General features: G+C 36.4%; 1 non-coding gene across 1 annotated transcript; it reads left to right on the forward strand.

The window, feature by feature from the left end:
* Positions 1-1,909: 1,909 nt before the first annotated feature.
* Positions 1,910-2,016, forward strand: LOC124088651 (U6 spliceosomal RNA). Its single transcript, XR_006850409.1, has one exon. It is a non-coding gene; the product is annotated as a U6 spliceosomal RNA (small nuclear RNA).
* The last annotated feature ends 13,026 nt before the right edge of the window (positions 2,017-15,042 follow it).

Genomic DNA, 15,042 nt, shown 5'->3' on the forward strand with positions numbered 1-15,042 from the left:
CTGTATTGTTCTTTCTGAATCCAGTTTCAGGAAAGCCATAAATCACGCAGCACCAATAGTAGAAATCTTTCTGTTTATTCATCCTACTTGTTAAACCCATAAATATGTATTTATGTATGCCAGTCAATAAAGAGTCTGAAGATGAACTCTAACCAAGTAATTGGGTTTCTGAATTCAAAACAACTAGCTGAAGTTTTGAAGTAACCAATCTATTTCTGAGCTAACAACTAAGTAGTGTGTTAAATTCTTCTGTATTTCCTGAGAATTTTAGAGAAATATGTATTTATTCATTCTTTTGTTTAACAAAAAAAATATTGAGAGCTTGCCATATACCAGTCATTGTAGACAGAAACTAATAGAAAAATATTTCTGCTATTAAGAAGCACAAACCTGAGGAAGGAAGGGGGAAGTAGAAATAGATAAGCAAATAATTAGAGTACAATATGACATGACATTGATACTGGAAACTAAAAATATAATAAATATAGAGCTGCTACACTGGGGGAAAATCCCTATTCCTAATTCCTGATGTTTCCTTGAAGATGGAGAGGATTCCACTATTGTAGTCAGTATTCCTAAACTTCCTCCATCCCTCAACTCTTTCCATCCCAGAGGAGAGATGAATTAATATGATCCAAGTATGAAGAAAATAGGTATGGAACACAAGCCCCTTGTCTCCTCCCCACACATCTCCTTTCTTTCTTACTCCTCTTGTCTCCTCTCTTTTCTCCTTTACTTTCTCCCCCTCCCCCTCTCTTTTCTCCTTTACTTTCTCCCCCTCCCCCTCCTCTTTTCCTCTCCCCCTCCCATCCCTCCCTCCTCCCCTTCCTCCTCTTTCACTCACTCTAAACAGCCAGCTTGTCAACAAAGAAGATAACTTCTGTTCTTACATGCCCTAAGTTTTCTAGAGGCAGAGCCCTACAGAAGTCCAGAACTATCTGTGACTAGGGGTTCACTTTTAAGAATCCCTCTTGTACATAGATACAAACCACATGCTCCAACATTTGTTTTATCTGTAATAAATGCGTAAGTCTTAAGAGACAGTAAAGTGTTGGGTAAGTAGATTTCTTTGAAGCCAAACTGTTTATACACTGAATTTGCCACTCAATAGCTATGTGACTTTGGGCAGGTTACCTAACCTCTCTGTGCTTCAATTCTCCATGCACAAACAGAATTAATAGTATCCATACATAGAGTTATTGTGAAGAATTAATACATATGAGGTCCTTAGAACAGTGCCTCGAGCACTTTAGAAGTTTGAGCTATCATTACTATTATTATTATTTTAGCCTTTGTCTGACTTACTCTTTTATTTCTCAATTTGTTAAAATCTCGGGCAGGAAGGAGAAGTGCTACTTATTGGAATCCTCCAACAGTTATGGAAGTTTAAGAAATCTTACACAATATTTTCATCTATAGTTCTTAGCTCCATACAAAATAAAATTAGGAAGATTTTATCAGTGGGTGACAAATGCCAGGCCAAGTATTTGGCCCAAGCAGGATGAATTTGACTCCTATGACCTCCAAAGACTGGAAGACAGCTTCTAACTTGATTCTTAGAGATTATTTCCAGGTCCTTTGGGTTACCTGCATATTCCAGGGGTCCCTACATGCTCTGGTCACTGTGGGTCCTGCTGTGGGTTTTGCAAAGTCCTTCTGGGAAAGGAAGGCTTTTCTCTACCTAGTCACAATGATTCTTATCCTGGGTTCAGACTTCAGGTAAACAACAGTATTTGGAATACAATGTGTAAAGAACAATTAAAGAGATATCTACATGATACCACAGGAATAGAAGAGTCTAGACAGGAAACAGATGGATTACTCCAAAGGAGTGATTAGAATTTAATGAAAGATTTATTTACAAAGTGTAGGTATAGTAAGGGATAATGAAGCATCAACACAAGAAACTGTGCTCGTTTCAGCAGCACATGTACTAAAATTGGAACGATACAGAGAAGATTAGCATGGCCCCTACACAAGGATGACAGGCAAATTTGTGAAGCATTCCATATTTTTTTCTTTGATATAAGGAGGCTGATTCATACTAGGATAGGGAGGGGAGCATGGGCAGAATAGATGAACTCTAGATAGGGCAGAGGGGTTGGAGGGGAAGGGAGAGGGCATGGGGTTATTAATGATGGTGTATTGTGATGATCATTATTATCCAAAGTACAGGTATGAAGACACGAATTGGTGTGAATATACTATGTATACAACCAGAGATATGAAAAATTGTGCTCTATATGTGTAATAAGAATTGTAATGCATTCTGCTGTCATATATAAATAAAAAATAATTAATTAATTTTTTAAAAAATGAGAAACTGCTCCCACCCATAGACCTGACAGGGCAAAGAGTAGGAGTTACTACTAAAATTCAGAAAGAAAACTATAAAAGAAGGCTATCTGACAGGAACTCTGTTTTAGAAGATTAATGCAATCCCTGCCAGACCAAATCTCGGAAGACAGCAAGCTAGGGAAATATTGCTATAGTATCACTCTCTTTTGTCCTCCAACCTTCTTCCAGGGCCTCCCAATCCCTGGAATCCAAGCAAGAAAACCTAATTAATGTTATGCAAAAAGGTCAGGCTTTGAGGACACAGGGCAAGTTAAAAATGGCAGAGAGATCACAAAGCAAGCCAGCAGCCCAGAGCAGACTGGTCCTTACTGAGGATTTCAATGACCTTTTAGAGGAGGTAATATTTGAGTTAGGCACAGAAATGTAAGTAGGGTTTATCAAGTAGAGAAATGAATAATGATATTCCAGGCAAAGGGACAGCATATTTAATAACTTACAAACATAAAAAGAATATGCATGGCATATTTATAAAGTATTTCATTTGGCAGAAGCACTTTGATACTTTTGGAGAAATGAGCCTAAAAAGAATTGTCAGGACCAGATTATAAAGGCTCTTAAATGCCATGCTAAAGAAATTAGATTCAGTCCTGTAATGAATGAGGATCCATTCAAAGATTTTCAGAGAGAGATCATAACATGGCTATATTAAGTTAGAAAAAATAATTCCAATGGCAATATACAGGCTGGGCTAGAGCACTGTTGCCCAACATCATTTTGTAGATCTTTGCAAAACCCAGGCAAGATGAAGGTGATTGGCACTAGAACAGGAACAGTGACTATGAAAAGAAGATTCTAGACCTGTTTTTTTAAAATATATTTTTAGTTGTTGATAGACCTTTATTTTACTTATTCATATGTGGTGCTGAGAATTCAACCCAGCGCCTCACACATGCCAGGCAAGCGCGCTACCTCGGAGCCCCAGCCCTCTAGACCTGTTTTGAAGACAGAATTAATGGAACCACAAGGAGTGCTAGAAAAAGCAGGCTTTAGAGGAGTATCCAAATTTTTCTAGTTTGAGACACTAGGTATATGGTGATACTATTAATCAAAAAAGTGAGTTCAAAAAGGCTAGTTTTGTGGGAGACTACCCTGATTTCAGCTTTATACATACAACCTTTGCTGTGCCTATGGAACACTAACTGAGGAATGTCTAATTAGCAATGGATAATGGACTCTCATGAGGACTCTGGAGAGAAACCTAGGAGCCAGATAAATGGTTTAGAGGATAATTTATTTTTTGTAGCCTATGTAAAACATATCCACCAGAATTTTCTCAACTTCCTTAACTAACAAAGGAAAAAAATGTGATTCATCATATAATGAAATAAACCACAATGAGAGTCAGAAACAAATCCACTGCTGATGTTCCTTACCATGGGAAGTGTTTTTCATTTGTTTGTTAGAAAAAGAAACTTATAACTCAGACTTGCATGGTAGTTTAGGAGTGTTCTTTGAAAAACAAACATTCCTCAGTTTTTAAAATTTTGCTCTTTAAATTTCTGAGGGCTGTTTGCTCTTTAAATTTTTAACTCATTCATTTTGTAAATAAAATCCAAGTTTCCCACAGCAGTTTCATTTTATTACATAAACCCATATCCCAGTGACATGCAATTATTCTTCAACTGAGGCATTTGCTAATACTCTGATCAGCAAAGTTACATAATAAATATTTACAGAAGGAATAGATGCATTGGTAGGCAAATGATTAAATGAGAACAAAATTTCTGTTAAAGCAATGTTGATTTTGTTGTAAACTTGATATATACATAACAGTTATGTAGGAAACATAATCAAGAGAGAATTAGAAACTGTCTAGTTCTGCTTCATCAGTGAAAGAAAGCCAGAACTATTTAGATGACATCAAGTTTCTTCTTTGTTTCCAGTTGCTTCAATCACTTTACAGAAAAAGAACTGAAATACTTTTCTTCCAGCTCCTTGCTAGATTCAATCAATATAGTTATAGGGTCTCACAATTTGACTTCTTTTATGTAGTTCCCATCACAAGTATTTTTTAATTTAGAAATATGGTTCTAATTATCTAAAACAAATGGAAATCTGCCATTTATAGCACATAATGAAGCACAACTGACTTTTTTCTCCTAACTTATCACATGACCATTATGTGACTTAATATGCCTACTAAAATTTTATGGGCTGAGGATGTGACTCAGTGGTATAGTACTTGTCTAGAATGTGTGAGGTCCTGTGTGCTATCACCAGAACCACAATATAATAACTAAATAAAATTATTGACTACACTTTTGTTATAATCCTCTTTTCAAATTTTTATTCAAAATATCTTTCCCCACCTCCGTACTGTTGTAGTTTCTTTGTCTTCAGTGAACAACATTAACACTGCACCTATTATCACTAATTTGCCCAGCCCTCTCAATCCATGTAATAAGTGGAAAGATTTCTTCCTAACTTCTGCCTCTCCAAGGAAGGGAGAGTAGCTGTGTGGAATCTAAAGAGGACTAGACCTCAAGTTCAGTCATGATTAGGCATTGATCTCTGAGTGAACAGAGCTTACTTCTAGATGACTGAGTTAAAGGTAACAGGAAGATACAAGGAGACTGAAAAATGTTTAACAAATTTTAAACTTTTGTTGATTATTTAAGACAAAGTGTTTTATTTGTCTCCTACAGGGTATAATCCATGTCTTAGTCATCTATGTATTTCTCTAAGCACCTAATACAATATCAGTTGCCAGTAGAATGAATTTTTTCTTCTAATTTTTTGTATTATCCAGTTTTTCTTTAATGAATATAATATATAATATAATAAAAACTCCCAACATTTTGGGTTTTTTAATATTTATTTTTTAGTTGTAGTTGGACGCAATACCTTTATTTCACTTATTTACTTTTTATGTGGTGCTGAGGCAAGCACTCTACTGCGCTCTACTGCACTCTACTGCAGAGCCACAACCCCAGTCCCCAACATTTTGTTTTTTAATTAAATATTTTATATATATATGTGATATTTTACATAGTACAAATCAGCCTTTCATAACTGTGGGTTCTACATCCCTGAATTCAACCAACAATAGATAAAACATATTTTTAAAAAATTGCATATGTATTGAACATGTACAGACTTTTTTTTCTTGTTATTACTACCCAAACAATACAGAATAACAGTTATTTACAGAGCATTTACCTTGTATTAAACATAACAAGAGATGATCTAAAGTATATGGGATGATGTGTATAGGTTATAAGCAAAAACAACACCATTTTATTTTATATAAGACACCTAAATATCTATAGATTTGGTATCCAAGGAAGATCCTAGAACCAATCCTCCATGGATATAAAGGGACAACTGTAAATATGTATATATGTAAGTATGTGCATATATAATTTTATACATATATAAAATCATACTTGGAATTGAAGGAAATCATTTTAAACTGACAGGAATAAGTACATAATTCAATTTCAACATCTTATGATAAATTTGTTAGTTACAATACAGAATATTAAATAGTAACACTGGTGTTATTCTAAACAGATGGTTAGCAAAAACTGAAATGAATATTTTGGTTGTTTTCCTGTGACACAACTGGGTGAAAAGCAGAACTACACAGAAGTTTCATAATGAAACTTCAAACCGCATCAGACTTGTCTATTGTCAGGTTTTGTTACATTCCCTCTAACTCAACCCAGACTCCCTGAGGTTGGCTAACAGGGCAAAGTTTGAGTCAAAACCACGCCCTTCCTTTGAGCTTTAGGGTTGTACTTAGAATTCTTGGGGAAACCAAAAGAAATGACAGTTTTTTCCTCCAGATGTTGCAAGTCTGTCACTTTCAGTATTTATTCAAATTCCAAATTCAGTAAAACAAAGACAATTGCCTGGATGAGGGCTGGGGAATCCCAAAATTCTATTTTACTCAAAATAGGTGTTGATAGTTAAGACTCCCTAAAAGAGGGAATACATTAGAAAGAAGTTGGCAGAGAAGAGGGGGAAAGAGAGAAAGCAAGGAGAGAGGAAAAAGGAAAGGAACAAAGGAAGGAACCAGAGAGAAGAGTATCATACCAACAATTAGGATTAATCAATTCCATAGTCCTGAGACCTAAGAAGAAAAATTCATACCTGACCTAATGTTCATTTTTCTGGAGACTGCTTGTTTGAGGTAGATTTATTAATATATTGTCATTAAAAGGACAATTGAAGGCATAGAGATGACTCCAAAAAACAGAGGAAAAATCCCTAATGAATGTAGTGTGTGTTTGGTTGCTAACTCTACCATTTAAACTTTGCTGCTTCAGCTATGCCTGAAAACAACAAACTTGAAAATAATTTTCATCTCAATTTCTCAGTTTCTTTGATTACATAATAGTCAACATTTATTGAATACTAACTTCATTTTAGGCACCGTGCTAAATATTTTACATATTTTTATGGGGAAACATTTATTCTTCACACCTGATATTTCTTTCTATGGGATTGCATCTACCACTATACCTATACCTGCCAAAATAGAAGAGACTTTGATAAGTTTGGAAAGAGGAACAGGGTACATGATGAAGATCAAATATAAGTGATGTTCTTTACCCCTTCTTCATTATCTTTTAGATACACCAGCCTACAAAAAGCATGTCTTCTGTTTCTGCTCTCAGCATGACCATTAGCAGAGTGGTAAAGGCCCTGCTCTACAAGGCTGGGAAAAAAAAAATAACAAGTCAAGTCTAGACTTGGATCAGATGTTGATCTACAAGAAGACTATCTCCTGATACTATTTTATGCAGTTCAGAAAGGTGAAAGTGAGAATTTCTTTGCTTTCAGTAAAACATGGTGGCACATGCCTCTAACCCCTGCTACTCAAGTTTGGGACAAGGATTTCAAGTTTGGGACAAGCCTGGATAACTTAGCAAGACCCCAGTACAAAATAAAAAAGTCTTGGGACCCCAAAAAATTCAAGTAGTCATACAATAGATGCATACCCATGTTTACAGTAGCACAATTCACAATAGCCAAGCCATGGACCCAGCCTAGGTGTCATCTGTTGATGAATTAGTATCTATATCCATAATGAATATTTATTCAGCTATAAAGAAGAATGAAATTATATCATTTTCAAGCAAATGGATAGAACTAGAACGCATTATATTGAGCAAAATAAGCCAGACTTAGAAGGTCAGTGTCATATGTTCTCTCTCATATGTGAAAACTAGAGAGAAAAATATTTTTTTAAATGACCTCATGAATATAGAAGGGAGAAGAGAGAAAAGGGGAGATACAGAGAATGAAATTAATTAAATTATGTGCATGTCTGATATGTCATAATGTATCCTGCTATTGTGTATAATCATAATATACCAATTAAGAAAAAAAGAGGACCTAGGACGTAGCTCAGTTATATAGTACTTGGCCTAGCACGTGTGAGCCCCTGGGTTCAATCCCCAATACTGCAAATAAAGCAAAAAGCAAAGCAAAAAAACTTCATCTATTTCATATGTCTGGACTATAAAAGAGGAGTATGTAAGAAAAATGCATGTCTGGGACAGAAAACAAAAAGGAAAAAGAAAAACATCTGAATAAGAAAGTAAAACAAAGATGATGCTCAAATCCAGCAAACAGTACTAGCCTTACCATATGAACAGAAAAAAAAAGGCACCCAACTACATTATATATTGAATAAATTCAGATGAGCCTATCTAAAAATATTTGTGAAACAAAGGAGGGAAATATAAGACTAGAGCCAAAGTCCTTTGATGAAGAAAAAAGATGTAACCACAAAAATAGTATTTAAGGCTTGTGACATTCAAAGTGTCAAGGGACAAGGTCTTGAGTAGTACATGGCATATGTCCATAGGAGCACAGGTTTCAAAAGCAGGCTTAATTCAGGTTTTTGCTGAATTAAATTACACTTGCAGGAGGTAGGTGTGTTAGTCCATAACAAGAGGCAAAGCCAACAGCCCCTGTGCCACAGGATTGAAGCATTGTTCCTAAGAATATCAGTGAGGCCATTTCACTAGAGATAGCCCCACTATCTTTAGCACAGCGTTGCAGGAATGTAGGACTTAATATGAAAATGGAAATTAAGAGATTTTGAGTATGTTAGATACAAGGGAAAGTACTTTAAGTAAAACCTACTGGCTGGACTACCATCATATGAAGATTTTAAACTTTCAGGTTTATTTTTGTTGTCATTTTTGTTTTTGTTTTTGAGACAGGATCTCATTAAGTTGCTGATACTAGCCTAGAACTTGCAATCCTCCTGCCTCAGTCTCCTGGTCACTGGAATTACAAGTATGTGCCACCATGCCTGGTAGATTTGAAAACTTTTAGAAATCAGAAATATCATAAGTGCCACTCCCCCAAGAAAGAAGATAGCCTGCAGAGTTGACTTCCTCCACGATTGGAAGTAAGAGATTAGCTTCTTTCTTTATTTCTTTACTTATTTTTATGTGGTGCTGAGGATCGAACCCAGTGCTCTACCACTGAGCCACAACCCCAGCCTGAGATTAGCTTCTTTCATTTTTTAAAATATTTTTTAGTTATAGATGGACACAATATATTTATTTATTTATTTATTTTTATGTGTAAATAAATATATTGTGTCCAATATATTTGTGCTGAGGATTGAATCCAGTGCCTCACATGTGCGAGGCAAGTGTACTACCATTGAGCCACAACCCCAGCTCCACCCGCCCCCAGATTAGCTTCTTGTTGGGTGATTTCTACCGATTGACTTTCAGCTCACAATTTCTTGACTCTAGAAGATTGGGAGTGACTGACATGAAACTAATCACAGAATTGACCACTCGTCACACCACGGCTCTTATCTTCATCCAAGTCACAGTCATCTCTTTCCTACATTATTGCAATAGCTTCTCAAATGATCCTCTGCTTCTGCACCTTAGAGACTTTTCTCAGCAGAGCATTAGAGGTGATCATGCTACACATTTTCCAAAGGCAATCTCTTACATGGGAAGATCAACAGGCTCAGCACTAGCTGATGTAAGACTGGGGTTCTATATTAGTAAGTCTATTGCTGCCATACATCTAAGTTAAATCCTCAGTTTTAGCCTTTAGCAGCTTAGCAGTTGATGACCATCTGAAACTTTCCTTTGATATCACATAAAGCACCTTTTCTATGTCCAAATTGGGATTTTCAAACATTTGTTAATGAATAAAGTTTCTGTAATAGTGTCAGTTTCATTGACAGGATTATCTGTAAAATGTTGTTAGTTTATGCAATAATTTGAATATTTTATTTGAAATTATTTTATAAAAATGAGTGGAAAACAGAAAAGTAGAATACTAATACTTGTAATCATTCAAGTAAAACAAATATGGAAATTATTAGACACACTAAAAGCAGCAAATATTCAGCCTCAATTAAATTATTTTTAGAGAAGCTGGTCAATGGTTTAATTGCAAATTTAAGCAACAACTTTAAAGTATTTCTACAAAATGCAGCAATGTAGTGACAGACAAAAAAGACCCATAAAATTGTGAATTGGAAAACTGTCCAAGAAATAGTCCAGGAATTCGAATGCAAAGAGAAGTTTCACTTCCATTAGCTATATTGACAGGGTTACAATATGTGGCTTGATTCCTTTTCAAGAAAAAAAAGACTGATGCTTAACCTTCTCTTGAAAAAGTCAGCAATCTCCTATTTGATCCCCTACAAAACTGCCTGAAAAAGTCATTCTCAACAAACCCTTTCCAACAAATAAAATGTATTTGTTCTGATTACTAAATGTCCTTTCCACTACACTAAGAGCTAGAATTTGAAGATATTACTTTGGGAAATTCATATATATATATATATATATATATATATATATATACACATATACATACATATATATATGTATAATGTTTAATATATGCACAGAATATTTAGTAAATAACAGGAAAATACAACTTAAAATACTATGAGAGGCACTTGGGCACTGAGTCAGTGGACTCAAAGGGTATAGTAACAAACCAAGTTTCTCCCCTTGACAAAGAGCTTGCAGTTAGAGAGGCAGTTTAGTTACCTGTATATTTTTTCCCTCCCTGGTGCTTCTACACTTTCTTCCTTACTCACCCTAAGGCTGCCCCTTTGTCTTCCTGGGTTAAAACAGGAAGAGTAATATGATGGGGCAGGAAATGTCCTACCTGATTGACACCACTATGATCTGGTTACACCTAGCAGTGGCAAATGTTCAAAGCCAGCTCTTTCTAAATGGGTTCAAAGCTGACTATTCTTTTCACAGTGCCTTCATGGATACTGCCTGTGCTATGGGTAAAGAATTTACCTTCTGCTGGTCACTTAAATTTCCTCCACAGCAGTGGAAATCAGGAAAACCACTTCTCTGTTGAGGTCACTTCACCTTGCTGAGCAGAACTCTGGGGTGAAATCTGAAGTGGTTCTAGACTATCTCAGTTCTGCTGACCACCCCTATTTCACAAGAAACACATCTTTATCCCTGCTTTCACTATAAAGGCAACTATCACTTGATGTAAGCTGAGTTCTGTCTTCCTCTATTTCTCTGCACTTTAGAAATACAGCTATAGTCTCTTATGGTGCCCATCTAAGTTAATTTATTTAAACTTCATCACCATCTCATCCACCACATCACCAATAGCATTTTTAGTGCGGTCCAAATATGGTTACTCCAACATTATGAGTATGACTTCTCTTTCTCTCCAAATAAAACATTAAAATTCCATGCCTTTTGTAGGTCATTAATTTATAAGATCATGTGTGTGTGTATGTGTGTGTGTGTGTGTATGAAGAGAAAAAGGGTTTTATAACTATCATTCTTTCATACCTTTGAAGGTCTAAAGGCAACAGGAAGGCCTACACAAAGATCTCTCCCCGACAAATAAATCCATACCAAGGAAGAAAAAAAAAAAACAAAGTCCACTCTTTTCTCTCAAATAAATGTCCCAGAGAGGTGGTGATGACTAGGACAACTTTACTTGCTACTTCCAAATATTTTAGCGATAATCAGCTTTTTCATTCTCCACACAGTTTTGGCCCAGATACCCAGTTATGGGAAATCATATCTGTCACAGTAACTGCAAGCCTCTCTCTACTCTAAATTTAGCAGTTCATGGGTTTAGCAGTTCATCTGGCTGGATCCTCTTCTTCTAATGAGAGGGATCTAAATAACAGATGTGCCCTTGTAGGTGGTCCCATTGAGTCTCAGCTAGGACCCACTTACCTATATATGCTATGCTGGGTATGAATCATGAAGCTGTGCATCTACAGTGAGGAACCAGTGAGTGTTCCATACTGAGAGTAAGAATATGGACTAATTTAGGGTAGAAATGAAAAGTGGGGAAATGGCAAAGGGTGGTGGCAGGCATCCAGTTTCATTAATTTTTTTCTGTGAGTAAGGCTTTCACAGAATTTTCCTATGCATGAAGTTACTTGGCATGAATTTTGATAGAAATCTCACTTAGCCTAATGGTGATTGCCGCAGTCCGGCTGCAGCAAAATAACCGGAGGGTGACGAACGACTTGTGTAGATCAATACAGCAGGAGTGGAAGCCTTTTATTGTAGGACAGGAGTGGTATATATAAATTCCACACAGCTTATCTTAATTAGCATAAACTAGATACAGCAGTCAACCAATAAGAAATCTCCACACTTAATGGCTCGCTGGCGTTACTTCACAAACCACTCCCTCTGATATTTTGCCAGGCGCCATCCAGACTTGTTTACAGAATCTAACAGGTGATATGCACAGGTGTTGGGATTTACACAATTTGAATTGTAATTTTCACTCTTCGATTTACTAGATGTGTGGCCTTAGACAAGTTACCTGAGGAAGTTCATAGGGTTGGGGGTAGGGGACTTCACTTTTGTTCCTTGAGACATTTAAATATCTATTGAATTCAGATTCTTAAGCCCATGGCAATCTGATTTTCACCAAAGGGAGCATGTAGACAGGATTATTTGGTCAAAGAGAACCCCTGTCCTATTTTTATGAAGCTTTTATTCATTCCCCAAGAGTTACCAACAACATAAGAGATTAATCCAACCAAGTCAAGGCCATATCTAGAGGCTTCCAGACTAGAGTGAATATAGCCAGCTTTGTGTTTTGAAGTGGAAGGACAGAAGCCCTTGCAAATTTCAAGTGAGAATTTCACAATGCCCAGGGACATCCATGATTCAGGGCACTAGCAGGTTAAGACTCAGTTCATGAACAAGAAGAATCCCTAAAATCCTCAGATGTAGCATTTTGGGGACTTTACTCTAGTATTACACCACTGACCTGACAGCTACTTCCCTTGTGACTATTTTCAACACAAGTCCCACTCCCATAAATTTAGGCAGCACCCTCGAACTGGCACTGACTCATTTGTGTTGCAAAACCTTATGCAAGTTGCAAGCATAATAGAGACCCAGACACTCAATTCTGAGACAGTCAACTGACAGTCACCTGAAATAGGGAGTCAGAGTTGAAATTCTGAATTCAAATAATGAATAATATAATGTTATTCAGTAGAAATGAGTAATTTACTTCCTCATGTAAAATTTAATTCATTGAATATTCCTTCCAAGATATCTATTTTAGAAAATCAGCACATAAGAAAACTAAAGAGAGAATAAGAACCACACAAGAGTAGGAAGGAATGGTAGGAATTAAGAAAAAGAAATTACACATTTTTGAACCCATAATAACTATACCTATGTAAGTTATCTTTAACTCAACCAATATAAATGACAACTTAGAATCCAACTTTATACTATGGAAAACAATTCCAAATAAGTTAAAATATTATAGAGAACATATGTAATAGATCTCTTATTTTAAACACACACAAAAAAATGATTGAGTTTACAATCTCAATTAGATGATCAGATATTCTCATTTCTATTTAATAACATTGGAAAAATATTTTACTGAATTTGGGTTAAAGAAATACTAAATTATCTTTGCTTGGGCACCTACATGGCTTGGACTAGGCATGATTGAAATATAAAACTGAAAACAAACCCCTTTCCTGTGTCATCAATTTTTCAAGCTCATTAGTATCTCTACCATAGAAGACTATAGCTTTATTTGGACTTTCTCATTGTAGAGCTTCTTTCAAATGCCCACATTCTGACCTGTGCAAATACATGGAGGGGATGTAAGCAGCCAGGCAAAGTGATGCATGCCAATAATCTCAGTGACCCAGGAGGTTAAGACAGGAGGAGAAAAAGGTTAAGGCCAGACTGGACCACTTATCAAAACCCTGTCTCAAATAAAAATAAAAAGGGCTGGGATAGCTCAGGGGGAAAGTTTTCCTTTAATCAATTCCTAGTACTGGGGGTGAGGGGCAAGGAGTGGGAATCTAGACAAGGATGTAAGGGGTTCTAGATGCTTTGGCCACAAGTAATAGAAAACCTAAGAAAAAAGATTTAATAAGAAAAAACTTATTATCTCACATATGAAGTCCAGATGAGCGTGTGGGTTGTTTAAGTAATGTCACCATGGATCTAGGTCTTTTCAGTTTTCCTGCTCTGCCCTTCTCCAGGCGCTACATGCAGACACAACATTGTCTCTTCCTGTGGATCTTTTTTCATGAACAAACAAACCATTTCCACAAGTCCCCAGGAAGGCTTGCCTTTATGTCCCACTGACCAGAACTGCATAAGGTGACCTATTCATTTCTATACCATTCACTGGTGAGGGAGTGATTGGTGTGAGGAAGCACAAATCTGAGGGAAGAAGAGAGACATGAGGTTCTGTACAAAAGAGGAAGAAAGAGAATGGATGTTGAGCAAACAATACTAGTGTCTGTTCACACACTGTGGATCTGTGGGCTCCTCTGTGTTAACAGCCAAAATTAACTTTATGCTGCCTTGCTCAGGACCACACACTAAATAGTAACAGATTTTGCTAAAAGAAACATAATCTTTGCGTCTTTCTTACTAGGACTACTTCTGTCTGTCTCTTTCCCCACCTGCTCCCACACATAGATACTTCTCCTGTATTTTTTTTTTCTTGACAGTAATCCTGGGCTGTCTTTGCTTTTCCATTAAGCAGACCTCTATTCCTTCATCCCATCATTTCTCTTAGGCATGTTAGACCACATGGAATAACAATGCAGTTATGTTCTTAACTTATAAATAAAGCTCTACCTTATAGCAGTACTCCCTGAAGCATATCTGTAAAACTTTAAGAATATACCATAAAAACAGAGGATCCTATAGTTAAGTAAGTTTGGGCAATGTTGCACATTCTTTCTTTCTCTTGTAGACTGTAGATTCAGAAGACTGAGAAGTTCTGCAGTTAAATAAACCAACTCAAAATGAGTTCTGGAATTAAACTACATGTGTTCAAATCTGGTCTCTCTCTTTCCAGCTGTACAAGCTCAGTAATCTTCTTGTTTTCTCACTTGAGAAAAAGGGAGCCTAAAGGTGCTACTTAATTGAGATTGTTATGAGGAGTGGGTAAGATAATCCACGTGAAGCTTTCAGCACGGTGCTTTGAACATTCATATGTATTGAATACCCACTATGTGTCAAGGTGCCAGGTTTCATGGAGCCTACATTCTAATGGAAGAGGGAAGGGACAGATGATAAGGAAGTAAATAGGATAATTTCTGACAATGATGCGTACTATGAGAAAAATATAACATAATGATGAGATAAAGCATAATGAGGGTGTGAATGGCTGTTTCAGATGGGACAGTTAGGAAAGGCATTTCTGAAGAAGGCATTTTATTTGATACCTGAGATATGA

This window comes from Marmota monax, unplaced genomic scaffold (assembly GCF_021218885.2).
Source record: "Marmota monax isolate L192 unplaced genomic scaffold, Marmota_monax_Labrador192_F-V1.1 WCK01_AAM20220418_F8-fsc00061, whole genome shotgun sequence".
In the NCBI taxonomy this organism is placed as follows: domain Eukaryota; kingdom Metazoa; phylum Chordata; class Mammalia; order Rodentia; family Sciuridae; genus Marmota; species Marmota monax.